This window comes from Procambarus clarkii, chromosome 16, assembly GCF_040958095.1.
Source record: "Procambarus clarkii isolate CNS0578487 chromosome 16, FALCON_Pclarkii_2.0, whole genome shotgun sequence".
NCBI classification, from domain to species: Eukaryota; Metazoa; Arthropoda; class Malacostraca; order Decapoda; family Cambaridae; genus Procambarus; species Procambarus clarkii.
The window spans coordinates 31,397,515-31,415,566 of NC_091165.1; the positions used below are offsets into that span (position 1 = coordinate 31,397,515).

Here is an 18,052-nt window from a genome sequence, read left to right on the forward strand (position 1 = left end):
GACAGGTATCTGGATGATCTTGTAGAAATGTAACCACTTGACCCCATTAGTACTAATGCTACCCACGTCCCAAGGCTGTGTGCCGAGCATTAAGGTCCCCAATGACCAGTGAAGGATCAGTATAAATGCAGTCAGGTAGATAGTTGGCGTCGAAGCAGTTCCTGGATACATACAAATTAACTACAATAAATTCCCCTTCCCTTAATGATAATTAACACAGACACTCTCTATACCTTGCGTTTTTGATGGCGGTTCTACTAACTCTGCTGGTATGGAGTTCTTTACATAAATTGACGTGCCTCTGATGTTATTTGCGGCGAAGAGGTGAAACCCTTATAACCATTTAATTTCAATAAGCCTTCATTCCTATCCCTGTCTCCTGGAGAGCTAAACATCAATATCATTTCCCATCACATAACAATGAACATCTGTAACCCTGTTCTTAAACCATTAATATTCCATGACAAAACTTTCAGTCTAGGGTGATCCATTATTAATCAATTCACTGCCTAAGTCATCCCCTATAAATTCACTAAATGATAGCCATACCTGGCATAACATCTCCCACCTCCTCCCAAGTTCACAGTAAAAGCGACATTGCGATTCTCAAGAGATTTTTCAGCCCTGAGACGTCCATTATTGGCCCAAATGATTCCTTCATTTTATGTGTAATTATAGGGTTCTTCCTTTCACTACGACTACCATCATTCACACACACTTCACTTTCTTTCATTTCAGCACTCAATATTTCATTATTGCCTCAACCACTATATCCTGATTTTCTTTCACAGTTTTGTGAATTTCCTTGACCTCCTGAACGTTTAATTTCGCCTCGATGGACTCGATTCTCTGCCCAAGATTTTGGAGGAACTCACCAACTTTTCTTAGTTCAGCCCACACTCCTTGGCCATATTATTATGACCCTCTTTCTGAGCCACAGTAGCCACTTCACTCACCGTTACATTGTCACTGCCGGAGTCCTGAGTGGTGGCGTGGCTGCTTGTTGCTTGAGCCTGACGAAGTAAAGGAAGGAGAGTTGTTACTGTTTGGAAGGGGAGTCCCCTTCCATTATCACATCAGGCAGTGATGTTTTCTCTGGGGTACTCTTTCCTACGTTTTGCCTGAATACCACTAGGACCTGGTTGTGATTCAGTGCTTGTTTGTCTCACTACAAATTTGTCAAGAGACATTGATTTTTCCCTTCGTTTTAACATTTGTCTGTAATGATGCATCACAGTGTCATTGAAAAGGTTAAGACAACGGCCTACTGCAGCTTGATTTGGGTGAGTCGTTTCAGCAAAGGTTTGCAATTCTTCCCATGCTGCACACATTTTCTTAATTGTTGAGGAAGAGACATTCTGTACTGGCACATCCTCCCCTGAAGAAATTTCCTCAGCTGCCTCTTCTTCCTGCTCCTTATGAAGGGCTTGGAGTTCTTCGGTGGTCAGTTCTTCGTTGTGTTCTTCCACCAACTCCTCCACATCAGCACCATTCAACTCCAAACCCAAATGCTGACCCAGAGAAACAATTTCTCAACAAGAGGCACTACAGGTTCAGGCTCAAAACCCCTCAAAGTCTCGTTCTGCAACACATTCAGGCCACAGTTTTCTCCAGCCAGAGATCATTGTTCTTACAGTCATTTCTTGCCAGGCTTTGTCAACAAGTTTTAAAGCACTATAAATGTTAAAATGTTTTTCCAGAACTCTTTGAGGGTGAGGTTTGTGGCATCCGTCACTTCGACACATCTCCGAAAAAGTGCCCTTTCATAAAGTTTCTTAAATTTGGCAATGATTTTCTGGTCCATAGGTTGAAGTAGAGGAGTGGTGTGGTAGGAAGGAAGGAAGGAAGGAAGGAAGGAATTTTAATTGTAACAAAACAAATTCCTCCATCAATGAATCCTCCAAGCCTGGAGGATGGGGAGGAGCATATTTTTTGATGGCAGGGCACACCACCGCATTCACCCTCTCCGTAAAAAATTGCCTTGTCACCCATGCCTTAGCATTAGCCTTCCACATCACACACATTTCCGTGAAATAGATTCACGGAAAATTAAAAGGAAATGTGTGAAACATTAAACGAAAAGTTCCAAAGTGTGTTCTTCAGGGAATCTTCAGGGAACCAGATCCAATAAGAATTCCAGAGAACAACATAGAGCACATAGAGGTGTCTAGAGACGAAGTGGAAAAAATGCTCAAGAAGCTAAATAAGAACAAAACAGTTGGTCCAGATGGAGTTTCACCATGGGTTCTGAGAGAATGTGCACCTGAGCTCAGCATTCCACTTCAACTGATTTTTCTGGCATCCTTGTTTACAGGAGTTGTAGCAGATGTGTGGAAAAAGGCTAACATAGTTCCAATCTACAAAAGTGGAAGCAGGGAAGACCCCCTTAATTATAGACCGGTATCATTGACAAGTGTAATAGTCAAAATATTGGAAAAATTAATTAAAACTAAATGGGTAGAACACCTGGAGAGAAATGATATAATATCAGACAGACAGTATGGTTTTCGATCTGGAAGATCCTGTGTATCGAATTTACTCAGTTTCTATGATCGAGCAACAGAGATATTACAGAAAAGAAATGGTTGGGTTGACTGCATCTATTTGGACCTAAAAAAGGCTTTCGACAGAGTTCCCCATAAGAGGTTGTTCTGGAAACTGGAAAATATTGGAGGGGTGACAGGTAAGCTTCTAACATGGATGAAAAATTTTCTGACTGATAGAAAAATGAGGGCAGTGATCAGAGGCAATGTATCGGAATGGAGAAATGTCACACGTGGAGTACCACAGGGTTCAGTTCTTGCACCAGTGATGTTTATTGTCTACATAAATGATCTACCAGTTTGTATACAGAATTATATGAACATGTTTGCTGATGATGCTAAGATAATAGGAAGGATAAGAAACTTAGATGATTGTCATGCCCTTCAAGATGACCTGGACAAAATAAGTATACTGAGCACCACTTGGCAAATGGAATTAATGTTAATAAATGCCATGTTATGGAATGTGGAATAGGAGAACATAGACCTCACAAATCCTATATATTATGTGAGAAATTTTTAAAGAATTCTGATAAAGAAAGAGATCTAGGGGTGGTTCTAGATAGAAAACTATCACCTGAGGACCACATAAAGAATATTGTGCGAGGAGCCTATGCCACGCTTTCTAACTTTAGAATTGCTTTTAAATACATGGATGGCGATATACTAAAGAAATTGTTCACGATTTTTGTTAGGCCAAAGCTAGAATATGCAGCAGTTGTGTGTTGCCCATATTAAGAAGCACATCAACAAACTGGAAAATGTGCAAAGATATGCTACTAAGTGGCTCCCAGAACTAAAGGGCAAGAGCTACAAGGAGAGATTAGAGGCATTAAATATGCCAAAACTAAAAGACAGAAGAAAAAGAGGTGATATGATCCCTACATACAAAATAGTAACAGGAATTGATAAAATCGATAGGGAAGATTTCCTGAAACCTGGAACTTTAAGAACAAGAGGTCATAGATTTAAACTAGATAAACACAGATGCCGAAGAAATATAAGAAAATTCACTTTCGCAAACAGAGTGGTGGACGGTTGGAACAAGTTAGGTGAGAAGGTGGTGGAGGCCAAGACTGTCGGTAGTTTCAAAGCGTTATATGACAAAGAGTGCTGGGAAGACGGGACACCACGAGCGTAGCTCTCATCCTGTAACTACACTTAGGTAATTACACTCTTAGGTAATTACATTTTGTGTTTCTGCACATTATATTTTTGAAAACACTTGGATTTTCGGAATGATACACAAGCAAGGGTTTAATTTTCAAATCGCCACTCGCATTACCAGACAACACAAGAGTAAACCGATCTTTCATAGGCTTGTGTCCAGGCAATGACTTCTCCTTGGTAATGTAGGTTTTTTTTAGCAATCTTTTCCAGAATAGCCCTGTCTCGTCACAATTAAACACTTGTTGTGGTAGGTATGCCTCACTCTGCACAAAATCTTTAAATTCGCCAATGAATCTTTCAGCCGCTGGTTTGTCTGAGCTGGCAGCCTCCCCATGCCTCACAACACTTTGAATTCCACTTCTTTTCTTAATTTCTCAAACCATCCCTTGCTCGCCTTAAACTCTTTCACTTCTGCATCACTCATTCCAGGGGTTTTCTTTAAAAGGTCTTCATGCAATTTTCTTGCCTTTTTGTAAATGATGGCCTCCGAAATGCTATCACCCGCTAACTCCTTGTGTATCCAAATTAATAATAACTTCATTAATAATAGCTTCAACATCTTCAAGTGTTTGTGTTCTATGTTTTGTGATTATTGATACGCCTTTTGCCATTTTAGCACCCATAATATCCTTTTTCTTAGCCAGTATGGTGGATATCGTTGACTGAGATTTGTTTTACTGCCAAGCCAGTTCAACAACCTGCACATCGTCTTCATATTTACGAATGATCTCTTGTTTCTGCTCTGTGGTCATCCTTACATGGGATCTCATATGTTGAGCCTTACCACTGACTTTCCTGGGACTCATGGCATAATATATAATAATTACTTTAATGTTCAAAATGCAAAAAATCACCACAAACGTGGAATTTCTTATAGGGGCGATCGTCACTAAGCGGGCAGCTGTAGTAAACTGAGGCAGGTTGGACCACGTGACCGGGAACCACGCGCTCGGTCGACCCGAATGTGTACCAACAAATATCGTTAGTCGATGACACCATTGTATGTCGAGTTGCATTTTTCGATGAAATTTACATCGTAACTCGAAATTTTCATAAGTCGGGGCAATCGTAAGTCGAGGTGCCACTGTATTAGGCGATGCTGTGGTCACACACTGAACAGCTGTGCTGTGCGTTCATGCTGCGAGCGCCACCCTTGGTTGCTCACTCACTACTGAGGCTCTCACACCCGGGAATTTGGACTACGATTTTTTTAAAGATGGCGTCTGTTTACAAGAGCCCTGAGGAAGCTGATATGAACCCCATGTAGCTGCGGGAGTTTTGAATGAAACGTGAAAAATACAAATACCCGGAGGTGCGTAGCGCACTCCAGACTTGGGCCTGGAGGCGCGTTGTGCAGTTAAAGGGTTAAAGTTCAAGTCCCCCAGTACCAACAATCGGGATTTATCTTTGTCAGCTCTTACCATAATCTCTCTCAAGGCCTTTATGAGGCCCTCTCATTTGTCATCCAGTTCTTCCTTTGCCCATGTGTTGCTTGCTGGTGGGCTGTAGGCATTTAAAATTATCAGCTTATTATCTTGATTCTAGAGCTGCAATGCCATTATGTCAATATCTCGAGGGTTTTCAAACATTAATTCTCTTGCCTTCAAGGGTTCTTTCACCAGCATAGCCACTCCTCCGCCCTTCCTAGTTTTCCTGTCATGTCTCCAAACTGAGTAGCCCCTTGGGAATACGACATCATTTAAAATATTTTCTTCAAGTTTCGTTTCTGTTAATGCAATAATATCTGGGACTTTGAGCTTGATTAATCCTTCAACTCCAGTATTTTCGATCTCACTCCATCTATTTTGGTACATATTATTTTCAGGAACATGTTCCCCTTCCCTTTGTTCTTTACACCCCCTTCCTTTAATGATTTTGTTGCTTTGTCTTTATGTACCATTTCACAAGCTTTCCAGTTCCTGACACTTTGTAGAAAAAAGAATTCCTTTCTTCTTCATTTCTACCCCCATTTAGATGTTTAGCTTCAATGAGGTTCATTTTCAGCTTTTCTCTGTCCTCCTTTGAGAGGTCTTGCCTTACCTTGAGGTGCTTCCGGGGCTTAGCGTCCCCGCGGCCCGGTCGTCGACCAGGCCTCCTGGTTGCCGGACTGGATTCCTTGCCCCTCCTTTCGGATGACTACTCTGTCTCACGTTCGGCTTCTGTTGGGGCCGGGTGCCTGGATGGAGTCCCTGGACCTCAAGGACGCTTATTGGCACATTCCTATTCAAACGGGGTTCAGGGACTGGTTAGGTTTCGTGGTGGGGCTTACGGCTTACGCTACGGCTTTCGCTGCCTACCTTTTGCCTTGAATCTGGCACCTGGCGTTTTCACGCGTCTGACCCGGGTTGTGGTGACCCGTCTGCGTCTTCTAGGGATTTGGGTTTTGTCCTACCTATACGACTGGCTGGTGTGGGCTCCTAGTCGGTCAGCTTGTCTGCTCGCCAGGGATATGGTTCTTTCCCAGCTTGCCAGGTTTGGGTTCCTGGTGAACTGGAGGAAGTCCCATCTGGTTTCATCCCAGGTTCGGACCTGGCTGGGTCTTGTTTGCGATTCTCGGACTGCTTCCTTGTCTCTCTCTCCAGAGGCGTTGCTGCAGCTGCGGGCCCGATCTCGGCTGTTTCTGAGGGGGTCCCAGGTCACTCGGCGGTTGCTCGAGTGGTTGTGGGCTTCCTTCTGTCAGCCATCGTTTGTCGCTTTGTCCATGCTCTGTCTGTCTGAGGTTCTTGAGTAATTACCTAAGTGTAATTACCTAAGTGTAGTTACAGGATGAGAGCTACGCTCGTGGTGTCCCGTCTTCCCAGCACTCTTTGTCATAAACGCTTTGACACTACTGACGGTCTTGGCAGTGGGGGGAGTGGGGGGGTCTTGACAAGGAATCAGTCCGAGAATCGCAAACAAGACCCAGCCAGGTCCGAACCTGGGATGGAACCAGATGGGACTTCCTCCAGTTCACCAGGAACCCGAACCTGGCAAGCTGGGAAAGAACCATATCCCTGGCGAGCAGACAAACTGGCCGACTAGGAGCCCACACCAGCCAGTCGTATAGGTAGGCCAAATCCCTAGAAGACGCAGACGGGTCACCACAACCTGGGTCAGACGCGTGAAAACGCGAGGTGCCAGATTCAAAAGATATACGGGGGGAGTGGGGGGAGGGGGGGCCCTTCATTGCTTTGTCAGAATTTTATTCATTTCTTTGTTCATGACTGCTTCCTGGGCTCTCGTTTTTTTGCTCCTTCGATGTTCCATGGCCACTCCATGTCTGCATGGTTACCTTACCTTGAGGTTACCTTGAAATGATTTCGGGGCTCAGCGATCCCACGGCCTGGTTGTTGACCAGGCCTCCTCGTTGCTGGACTGGTCAACCAGGAGGTTGGACCCGGCTGCTTGCAGCCTGACATATGAGTCACAGCCTGGTTGATCAGGTATACTTTGAGATGTTTGTCAAGTTCTCTCTCGAACACTGTGAGGGGGTCGGCCAGTTATGCCCCTTATGTGTAGCGGAAGCATGTTGAACAGTCTCACGCCTCTGATGTTGATAGAGTTCTCTCTCAGAGTACCTGTTGCACCTGCTCTTTAACGGGGGTATTCTGCACATCCTGCCATGCTTTCTGGTCTCATGTGCTGTTATTTCTGTGTGCAGGTTTGGGACCAGCTCCTCTACTATTTCCCATGTGTAAATTATTATGTATCTCTCCAGCCTGCGCTCAAGAGAAGGCTTAGGCTCTTTAGTCGGTCCCAATAGTTTAGATGTTTTACTGAGTGGATTCTAGCAGTAAAGGATCTCTGCACGCTCTCCAGGTCAGCAGTTTCTCCAGCTTTGAAAGGGGCTGTGATTGTGCAGCAGTATTCCACTCTAGAGAGCACTAGTGTCTTGAAAAGTATCATCATCGGTATAGCATCTCAAGTGTGAAAGGTTCTTGTTATCCAACCTGCCATTTTTCTTGCAGTTGTGACGGTTACTTTATTGTGTTCTTTAAATGTAAGGTCTTCCGACATCAGTACACCCAAATCCTTTACATTGCCTTTCCGTTCAATTTTATGATTTGACTGAGTTTTGTACGTGGTTTCTGTTTTTATATTTTCATTTTTTCCGTAGCACATGAGCTGAAACTTATCTTTGTTAAACACCATGTTATTTTCTGTAGCCCATAGAAAGACCTGATTTACATCTGATTGGAGGTTTGCCGTGTCCTCTATGCCGTCTACTCTCATAAAAATCCTAGTGTCATCTGCAAAGGATGATACAGTATTATAGGTTGTGTCCTTGTCTATGTCCGATATGAGGATGAGAAAAAGTACTGGAGCAAGCACAGTACCCTGGGGGACTGAGCTCTTTTCGGTTGATGGTCTTGATTTTATTTTGTTGACTATTACACATTGGGTTCTATTAGTCAGAAAATTGTAGATCCATCTGCCTATTTTTCCGGGAAGTCCTTTTGAACGCATTTTATGTGCAATAACACCATGGTCACATTTGTCAAAGGATTTTGCGAAATCTGTGTAAATTACATCAGCGTTTTGTTTGTCTTCCATGTCATAGTGGTCCAGCAACTGTGATAGGCAAGAGTGCCCTGTTCTGAAACCATGTTGTCCAGGGTTATGGAGATGCTGTGATTCCATGTACTGTCTCCACTCGATCAGATATAGACAAAAATACAAGTCACAGCTTCGTATCATCCTTTGCAGATGACACAAAAATCAGTATGAAAATTACCTCGGCTGAGGACATTGAAAAACTTCAAGCTGATATTAATAAAGTTTTCGACTGGGCATCAGAAAATAACATGATGTTTAGCAGTGATAAATTCCAGGTACTCAGGTACGGTAAAAATGAGGACCTTAAACATAATACAGAGTACAAAACACAATCAAATGTACCCATAGTAGGAAAACAGCATGTAAAGGATTTGGGAATAATAATGTCTGACGACCTAGTGTTTAACACTTTCGCGCTCTCGGCGCTCAAAAAAAAACAATACCCCAGATGCTTTCGGCACTTCGCGCGCCTACGAGGTAAGACCGAAAAGTGTACACTCTTTTGACTGTCCTGACAATAATTGAAGGCGCACGTATTTAAATTTGGTATCACTGTGTTCGCAATGAAATTGTCTATAAGAGCTTACCTATAAAATGCCGCCCAAGCATAAGGAGTATCAACACCAAATAAAAAACTATGCAGATCACTCGCCGAGAGCGCCAAACAGCAACAAAATGTTTCCACTCTCTTAATGGTTGCGAAGCCTACAGTTGTCCTACATCGCTAATTTTGGTATCATTGGAATCGCAATAAAATTTTCTACACGGACATATGCATATGAATGTTTAATATAGGTAATTGCCCACCCGCAAGAGTGTGTGAAGTGGAGAGTAGTTAGCCGCGAGCGCACTGGCGAAAACACAGGGGGGAAATCATGCTTGGAAAGTTTATACGTTTCCTGACCCTACTTTTCTATGTACGTATTTCTTTTTTATACCAATGTGTTCGCAATAAAATTTTCTATAAGATGAACTGTATAACATTTGTACAAAGCATGTGTAAGAGAAGCGCCAAATATAGAACCACGTCGCTCAGTATGCGTTCGCGGCAGAAACGAACGCATTGTTTTCGTTCGTTTGATGTTTGTCATGTTTATACTTGTTGAAACATTTTATAATTTGTATGACAGTGATCGCAGTAAAATTCCCTACACAGACATATACATAACACATACAAATATTTCCCACGTGTTGGATATATCAACGGCTAAAGGGAACCCACTGCCACACGCTGGGAACCCACTGCCACACGCTCGCCAAACATACTTTGTGTATTTTTTTTTTTACTTGTAGAAGTTTATGTGATATAATATTCATTCTGGTACCACAACATTCGCAAATACATTCCCTACAAAACAAAAGTATCCCCATCCATTTCGGTTAAAAAATGGAATTTATAGAAATATTTTTTCGATGGACGAGAAAAGTCGGCTGTTATGCGGAATCGTAAGAGAAAACGGCGACGAGTTATCTCTAATCTAAAGCGCGAAAGTGTTAAGGAGCATAACCAAGCAAATATTGCGACAGCCAGAAAAATGATAGGATGGATTACGAGAACTTTCAAATCCAGGGATCCCATCACAATGGTTGTACTCTTCAAGTCACTTGTGTTGTCCCGTCTTGAGTACTGCTCAGTACTCACTTCCCCCTTCAGAGCAGGAGAGATTGCTGAAATAGAGGGAATACAGAGAACATATACGGCACGCATAGATGCAATAAAGCACCTAAATTATTGGGATCGTCTCAAAGCCCTCCAAATGTACTCACTAGAAAGAAGACGAGAGAGATATCAAATAATATACACCTGGAAGATACTGGAGGGCCAAGTACCAAATCTACACAGTAAAATAACAACGTACTGGAGTGAACGACATGGAAGAAAATGTAGAATAGAACCAATGAAGAGCAGAGGTGCCATAGGCACAATCAGAGAACACTGTATAAACATCAGAGGTCCGCGGTTGTTCAACGTCCTCCCAGCAAGCATAAGAAATATTGCCGGAACAACCGTGGACATTTTCAAGAGGAAACTAGATTTATTCCTCCAAGGAGTGCCGGACCAACCGGGCTGTGGTGGGTATGTGGGCCTGCGGGCCGCTCCAAGCAACAGCCTGGTGGACCAAACTCTCACAAGTCGAGCCTGGCCTCGGGCCGGGCTTGGGGAGTAGAAGAACTCCCAGAACCCCATCAACCAGGTATCAACCAACCAGATCATCCGGACTATATGGGAAGGACCCCCAGCCGGATTATCACATTTTTCGGATAATGGTACTTTTTCACCTACGAGTCCAAAAGTGACCATTTCCAACTATTTTTATACTACAAACAACATAATTTGAATTGCCTTGCCACATACAATTATTAAATATTCAACTAGAAACCTCAACTTACCTTGTTGGTGTTCGTCTTCTTGATTGATGCCACACATCTTGAAGTTAAAAATTCTTAACAATTTACGTAACCTATACTAACACAACACTAAAATTAACACTTAAAATTACTGTACAGTTCATTAAGCTAAGTTAGTTTTGACTGCCAGCTGCTGAAGCCTCACTGGTTGAGGGCATTTGGGTTGCCTGTGAGGCCTCACTTGTTGAAGGCGCTTGGCTGCCTGTGACGCCTCACTTGTTGAAGGCGCTTGGCTGCCTGTGACGCCTCACTGGTTGAACAACACGTAACTTGTCTTTAATTGCTAGGACAATCTTCTTCCTCTTAACACTTCCACAACGATTGATGCTGCTACCAGACATATTCTTGGCCAAAAATTTTCAAAATTACTATGAAAATTAAGAAAGTTATTTAAAAAAATATTTCACTAAAGGCGCAGCACTGTGTATAACACGAGGGACGGACGCACATGGGTTGACCAGTGTTGGACGGGTCCACTTGGGATGGGGCAGCTATAGCGCGTTACGTAGGCCGCCAGGAGGAAAAAAATTCACAATATTTTTGAAGGAAACTTCAGCCTGTGCACAATGCTTTTAGGAAACTTATTTATTTGTTATTACATAATTACTAGTAGTTATTTCATTTGTTTTTGGCTATGATTAATTGTTCTAAAATTAATGGTAATTCCTGTACCCAGGTGGTCCCTCCTGACGCACCCCTCCCACCCTCCCAACACCACCCACCCACCCCACCCCCTCCTCCACCATGCGTCTAGAGCCACAGACGGGATTAATACGGTATGGCAGTATTTTCATCCGGCCAAACCAGCTTTTATCCGGTTCCTGTGGCCATTTTGGCCGGATATTGTGATAACTTTATCCGATCACGATTTTGGCCGTATAAGGGCGTTTTCCGGATGTTTGAATCCCGGATAATCGCGGGGTTACAGTATTTTGTGATCTTACTTCTTAGCACTCTCTCAAAGATTTTTAAGATGTGCGATGTTAGTGCTATCGGTCTGTAATTTTTTGCCTCTGCCTTATTTCCTCCTTTATGGAGCGGTGCTATCTCTGCTGTTTTTAATATGTCAGGGATAATGCCAGTATCTAGGTTTTGTCTCCACAGAATGTGAAGGGCCTGCGATAGCGTTTTTTTACAGTTCTTGATGAATATAGAGTTCCAAGAGTCAGGGCCTGGTGCAGAGTGCATAGGCATACTGTCTATGGCTTCTTCAAAATCCAGTGGGGATAGGGTGACATCTGATATATGATTTGATGTTGGTATCTGTTATAAAAAATATTGTGTGGTGGGGCTCCTATGGGGGACTTGGTATTATTAAGGGGTAAGGGTAGTTAGAAGACAGAGTATCAAATATGGGAGAGCTAAAAGGCCCGGCCCCAAAATAAACTATCCACAGTAATAATACCTTGCTACTAGACCATATATGTCAGTCTAAGGGTTGATCAATGCACTCCCACACAGGAAGAAGGGATACTCCTATAATTCATGTACTTATTTATTAACCCCTTAACAACCCCCCATATACACTCACACCAATAACAATAATAATAATAACTTTACCACCCTATCTTACGTTAAAAGCCTTGGTCCACATAGACAGAATACAAGGTTTACACTGAGAACAAGCTAGGGTAAAGTACTACTGGATAAGCACTGAAGCTGGATAGAGACAGCTTAGGGTAGAGACACCATGTGGTACCCTAATACAAAACACAACACTTAGGGGTACCCAAAAACACTGGCAAATACTACCCCCAGGTCTCACCAATCGTTACTACCAGAGTAGGTACACTTAAAAATGCCCCGTACTTAACTTAATGGTACAGGAACTTCAGGTAAGGGAAATAAGTAAGAGGAGAAGGGAGGAGAGTAGGGGTGCAGCCACAGAGTAGGTCTCGTCCCCACGAACGCCAGCCAGAGAAGAAGGCTCCTAGCGACCAGCTAGGCTTCCCTCATGTCGTGGTGCCGGAAGGAGCCTAATTGATCGTGCAGCTAAGCACATTAAAGATCTTCCCCTATGCAACGTATTGTTACTTTACAAATGATTAGAAAGTATTAGTAAGCAAAGTTGGTGCTGTTACGGTGCCCTCTCCTATTTCTTTCGTTTGCCGGCTTAAAGAGTCATATCAGCTCTCCCTACTGATTCTCTGAGGTTCAGGGAGTCTAGTGATATATGTGGCGACCAGACCGGCTGCCATTTAATGGAAGGAGGTTATATTATAAGTTGTAAATAAAGGAAAATTGGCGCCCTGTTATAAAATGAAACAGTATCCCCTACGGCAGATATGACCTTTTGGAAGGGAGACAAGCCGATCGCGGATTGGTCGACGTAGGTCGCGGGCGACAAATCAGGGCCCGCCATGACGTCACCGAGTGCCCCGGGCGGCGCCAACGAGAGTTGTACTGACCGTGGAAGCGACAGGACGCGCCTCGGTCTGCTCTCAAAGATTGGAGGCTCTGCAAGCCTTGTTCAGTGGATTGAGCTGGCCTTCGCTGCCCCTCACAGTCATTGGAGACCCTGCGCTTCTGGGAAGCCAAAGAGGAACCAAGTTCAGTGAGCAGAGAAGTGCCCAAACTTGGAAAATAGTCGGCGACGACGCTGGGCGGCGCCGCTGGCTGGACGTTGAGGTCTGGAAGGTGGGCGAGCAAGCTAGCTGTGACTGGGGTCACATCCACTGAGATCTTGGAAGGACGACACCGTGCTAGGACAAGGAGCGACGCCCTGTGGGAGAGGCGAGTGTGGGGAAAGATAGTGATTAGCTCAGCGCCCATCGATGAACCAGGATTGGGGCAGCTGAATCTCAGGGATTGGAACGGCGACGACGCGAAGGCTTCACGACACCTGAGGCCTGTGGAACGTCCTGGATCGTCGAGGATCGACCCAAGGAAGCGTGGGAACCTCACACCATCGAGGGACAGGCGTCGTGAGCCAGGAGTGTAAGGTAGATCATTTTTCCCTCCCATTACCCCTTGTATGAGTAGGCTAGTTAGGCCACAATATTTACTCGTGTATGTGGCAGCAAGATTTATTACTTTAATAGTAGAATAGGCTGCAAAGCAGCTTGTGTCCAGGACTGTCAGAGAGGACAGTGTGTATGGATGGCAGGACAGTGAAGAAGAGGTGCCGACGTGGTGAAGAGGCCCTCCTGTGAGAGTGTGAGACTCCTGTCTTCCTGCCCATTTGAAGGAGTGTTGGAGGTCGTGGAAGAAGAGGCTGACGATCTCCAGACTCATATCCATATTCCATATTCATGTATTACTTGTGATTGTGTGTGTGTGTTCATGTAATTTGCATCAGTAAATCCACACATTTTATTACTGTGTTTGAGTGTGCCTCCATTTGTGATATTTCTCTATGAGCATACATTTCTGGCTACAAACGATGTATGATACACCCACTGAACTGCATTGCTGGGGTGCAGATATAATAACCCAGCTGGCGACCTTGCTAAGAGGAAGATAGAGAAGACAGGCGGGAAAGGAGTTCCTGCAACCTTTTTTTGTCTGGCAGGCAAGACTCAGGGAGGTTATGGTTATAGGTAAGCCTGAGTCTTCCTTCACTCCCCCACGGGTCTAGGCCGGAACTGTTAACAGCAGTTTCCCCGTGGTTGACTGAAGGGCTTCCAGGGTGAATCAGTGGCACCCCTTTGTGGTGGAAGCAAAGACCTGCGGAGGTGGGCATTGTTGGTCCTATCTTGTGTGACCAAGGAGACTCCGGTGAATCCAGGGAGTCGGAGGGGCTGAGTATTTGGGCCCTTTGAGCCCCTAGCAGCCGAGTGTTAGCAGAGCCCCGGACCGCCCACCCCCACGTGACAAGAGAACTGGCGACCTTGCCAGGATTCGAACCCCAGTAGCCAAGAACTGGGAACTTCGCCAGGAAGCGTGGATCAAGCTACAGTGTGGACCAAATTGCAAGACAAGTGTTGCCAGGGTACTAATACAGTGTGGCCAGTGAATTCGGTGGTACTGTTACTCAACCAGCTAAGGGACTGAAACGGTGAAATTAGTGCCTACTAACTTGTCTGTGCTGTCGTGTATGCTCAATGATATAGAGATGGAGGAAGACAAAGTAAAGAAATTTATTGACACAAGGGACGAGGAATTTTGGAAGAGTGCACCAAGGCCCAGCTCCAACAAGTGGCAAACCACTTTGGGATCAGGTTGAGGACGACTAAGGTAGCGGAGCGAAGGATAGAGATCATGGCACAGCTCACAGCTCGAGAGGAAGCGACGGGAGAGGAGCCATCTCAAGAGGAGCCGTCCCGAGGAGAGCCGTCGCAAGGTGAACCGTCCCGACTAGGGCCCCCAAGCGCCTACCAGTGTGGAGAGAATTCACAGTGAACATGGGAGCAGTGGAAGGTCCAGCTGTAGTAAGAGGAGCCTGCAACTGGAAATAATGAAGATGCAACTGGAAGCCCAGCTGCGACGAGAGGAGAGAGAAGCGCAAATGCAGCGAGAGGAACGTGCAGCTGAGCTGCAGCGAGAGGAACGTGCAGCTGAGCTGCAGCGAGAGGAACGTGCAGCTGAGCTGCAGCGAGAGGAACGTGCAGCTGAGCTGCAGCGAGAGGAACGTGCAGCTGAGCTGCAGCGAGGTGAGCGAGAAGCACGGCTGCAGCTGCAGCGAGAAGAAGGAGAGAGACAACTGCGACTGGAGGAGAAAGGCAAAGAAAGAAGTCGAATTGCGTCGCGTTGAACGTGGTCTGCCCTCACTACCTGCACGGCGGGATGACCTCAAGGTAAGGGAACGTGACTTACCTACGTTCGAACCACAAGAAGCTGAGGCGTTCTTCGAACACTTTGAACGGATAGCGACTCTGAAGGAGTGGCCGGAAGATGATTGGGCTGCTCTGGTCCAGGGCAGGTTGACTGGTGAGGCCCGGGAAGCCTATAACATGCTGGACCTAGAGGAGTGTAATTATGACGCGATTAAGAATGCGGTTCTCCACTCATTCCGGCTGACTCCGGAGATGTACCGGAAGCGGTTCAGAGAGTGTACAAGAGCGTCGGGAAAGACTTACGCCGAGACCGCCAGGGATGGAACGGAAATTCCTACGATGGTTGAAGGCGGAGGAAGCGGAGTCGGTGGATGATGTTAAACGACTGATAGTGATGGAGAAGTTCATGTCGGTGCTCCATCCTGAGTTGCGAGTAAGGGTGAGAGAAGCAGGTATTAAGGACCTGAAGGCTGCAGCGGACCGAGCCGACATGCTGGAGGAGGCACTACATATCAGGAGGGAGGGGCCGCCCAGACACTCGCCTTACCCCAGGTCGGGAGGGAACCTTAGGAGTTCAGGAGGAGCGAGGATAGGTGGGGACTCTCCCAAGAGTAGTGTGCCCGATGAAGTAACGTGGTTCAAGAGCTCAAGAGACGCGGGGAGGAAGCCCCAAGCTGTGAGCAGTGGACCTAGCTCGGGAGCAAGTGCTGCAGTCCCGGACACGACGACAGGGAGTCCAAGGAGGACCCAGGGGACGTCTGCAAGTGGTACCGCCAGAGGACTGGCGAGTGGCCGCCCAGGGGAGGGGCCGATGCTACAACTGTGGTGTGAGAGGACATTATGCCCGCGAGTGTGAGGAGCACCAAAGGAATGTAGGATTAATGTTGGAAGAGGAGAGAGTGTTTGTTCACACCCCATATTATAGTGGACCCAACGTGAATGGTTGGGAAATGAAGTTGGGTGAACATCCCTTCGTTTTCGGGCCAACGTGAAGTTTGGAAAGTCAGACCCAGTGGAGGTTGCCGTCTTCGAGATACGGGTGCTGACATAAGTATGGTGACCAGGAGTATTCTCCCCAAGGAATTTAATGATTCACCTGTGGGAGTGGTGAGGATACGCAGTGTGGGGGAGGAATACAGGTTGCCACTTCACGAAGTACAGCTGATTGCCGACTGCGGAGTCGAGAAGCTATAGTAGCTGTAGCCCCTAAGTTACCCCTAGAGCATGTACAGATGGTGCTGGGTAATGACCTCGGAGGAGGCAGGATACAACCCGATTGGGCCAGGAGTGCCTATGTTCAAGCAGCGGTACAACCCTGCCAGGTGAGGTATCGGTCGTTCCAATAATAGTGAGGAAGCCGACTTCGCCAGGGAAAACGTCGCCAGAGACGACGACAACGAGGGCGAGAGTGCAGAGAGGTCGTCGGAGGTTGTGGAAAACCCCGACGGGGACCTCCGACTAAGCCTGATGATGCGTGTGGAGGAGTGGCGAGGAGCAGCTGTACAAACGCCTGGGGCGGTGAAGAGGCTGCAGACCGCACTCCCTCCATACAGAAACGTGAATAAGTAAGCTCAGTGGATGAGCGAACGGCGGTGAGGGGCAGAGTGGAGGACCACGACGCAGTGCACCCTATGCCGGCCAGATGAATAGTGGTAGGTGCAAGATGAACCACCGTGGTGAGGTGAGCCACAGGGAGGTGGATGAGCCCAACCACGAACCGAAGAAGACGTCTGCAGGGAAGAGAATCTCATGGAGGAGTGAAGATGTTCGTCGGGAACGAAGGAGCGAGTGGTATAGGAAAGGCAATACGAAGAAAGCAGGGAATAGGTACACCCAGGGTAGGCGCCAGCCTAACCAGAGGGGCATTGGGCCATCGCAAAGCCTAGTGTGGAAGAGAGGAAGCTGCTGGATGGAGTACAGGTTACAAGTGCCACTGTGAGGAGACAACGCACCTACGGGAGAAGAGGAACCGAGAAGAGAAGATTGGCGAAGAGGAGATCATGAGAGGAAACATGGAGTACCTGTAGGACGCAGTGGAAATGCAAGACTATCTCGGAGTGCACGACGCGGTGGAGGCGCTGCATGCACTGAATCTTACAGTGGTAACGAGCCGTGGGAGTACACTCGTAGCCACGGAGAGAGGATTTCTTGTAGGTGTTCAGGGACACCCGTCACACCCGGTACTATGCGAGGTGGAGATACAATGAGGCAAGTGACTGGCAAAGTGGTATGAGCCACGTCACCAACTGGAGGAGTGACACTTCAGGAACGGAGGGAGCAAGAGTATAGGTTGCCCTCTTGAGTGCTGCTCTTCCGATATGACTCTTATTTTAAGGGGAGGGGTATGTTACGGTGCCCTCTCCTATTTCTTTCGTTTGCCGGCTTAAAGAGTCATATCAGCTCTCCCTACTGATTCTCTGAGGTTCAGGGAGTCTAGTGATATATGTGGCGACCAGACCGGCTGCCATTTAATGGAAGGAGGTTATATTATAAGTTGTAAATAAAGGAAAATTGGCGCCCTGTTATAAAATGAAACAGTATCCCCTGCGGCAGATATGACCTTTTGGAAGGGAGACAAGCCGATCGCGGATTGGTCGACGTAGGTCGCGGGCGACAAATCAGGGCCCGCCATGACGTCACCGAGTGCCCCGGGCGGCGCCAACGGAGAGTTGTACTGAC

At 46.2% G+C, this 18,052-nt stretch overlaps 1 protein-coding gene across 1 annotated transcript in view; it reads left to right on the forward strand.

Annotated features, from left to right (window-relative positions):
• The window catches only part of DNAlig4 (DNA ligase 4), a 594,766-nt gene that overhangs the window by 170,916 nt on the left and 405,798 nt on the right, over window positions 1-18,052 (forward strand). The gene's annotated exons all lie outside the window — the stretch shown is intronic.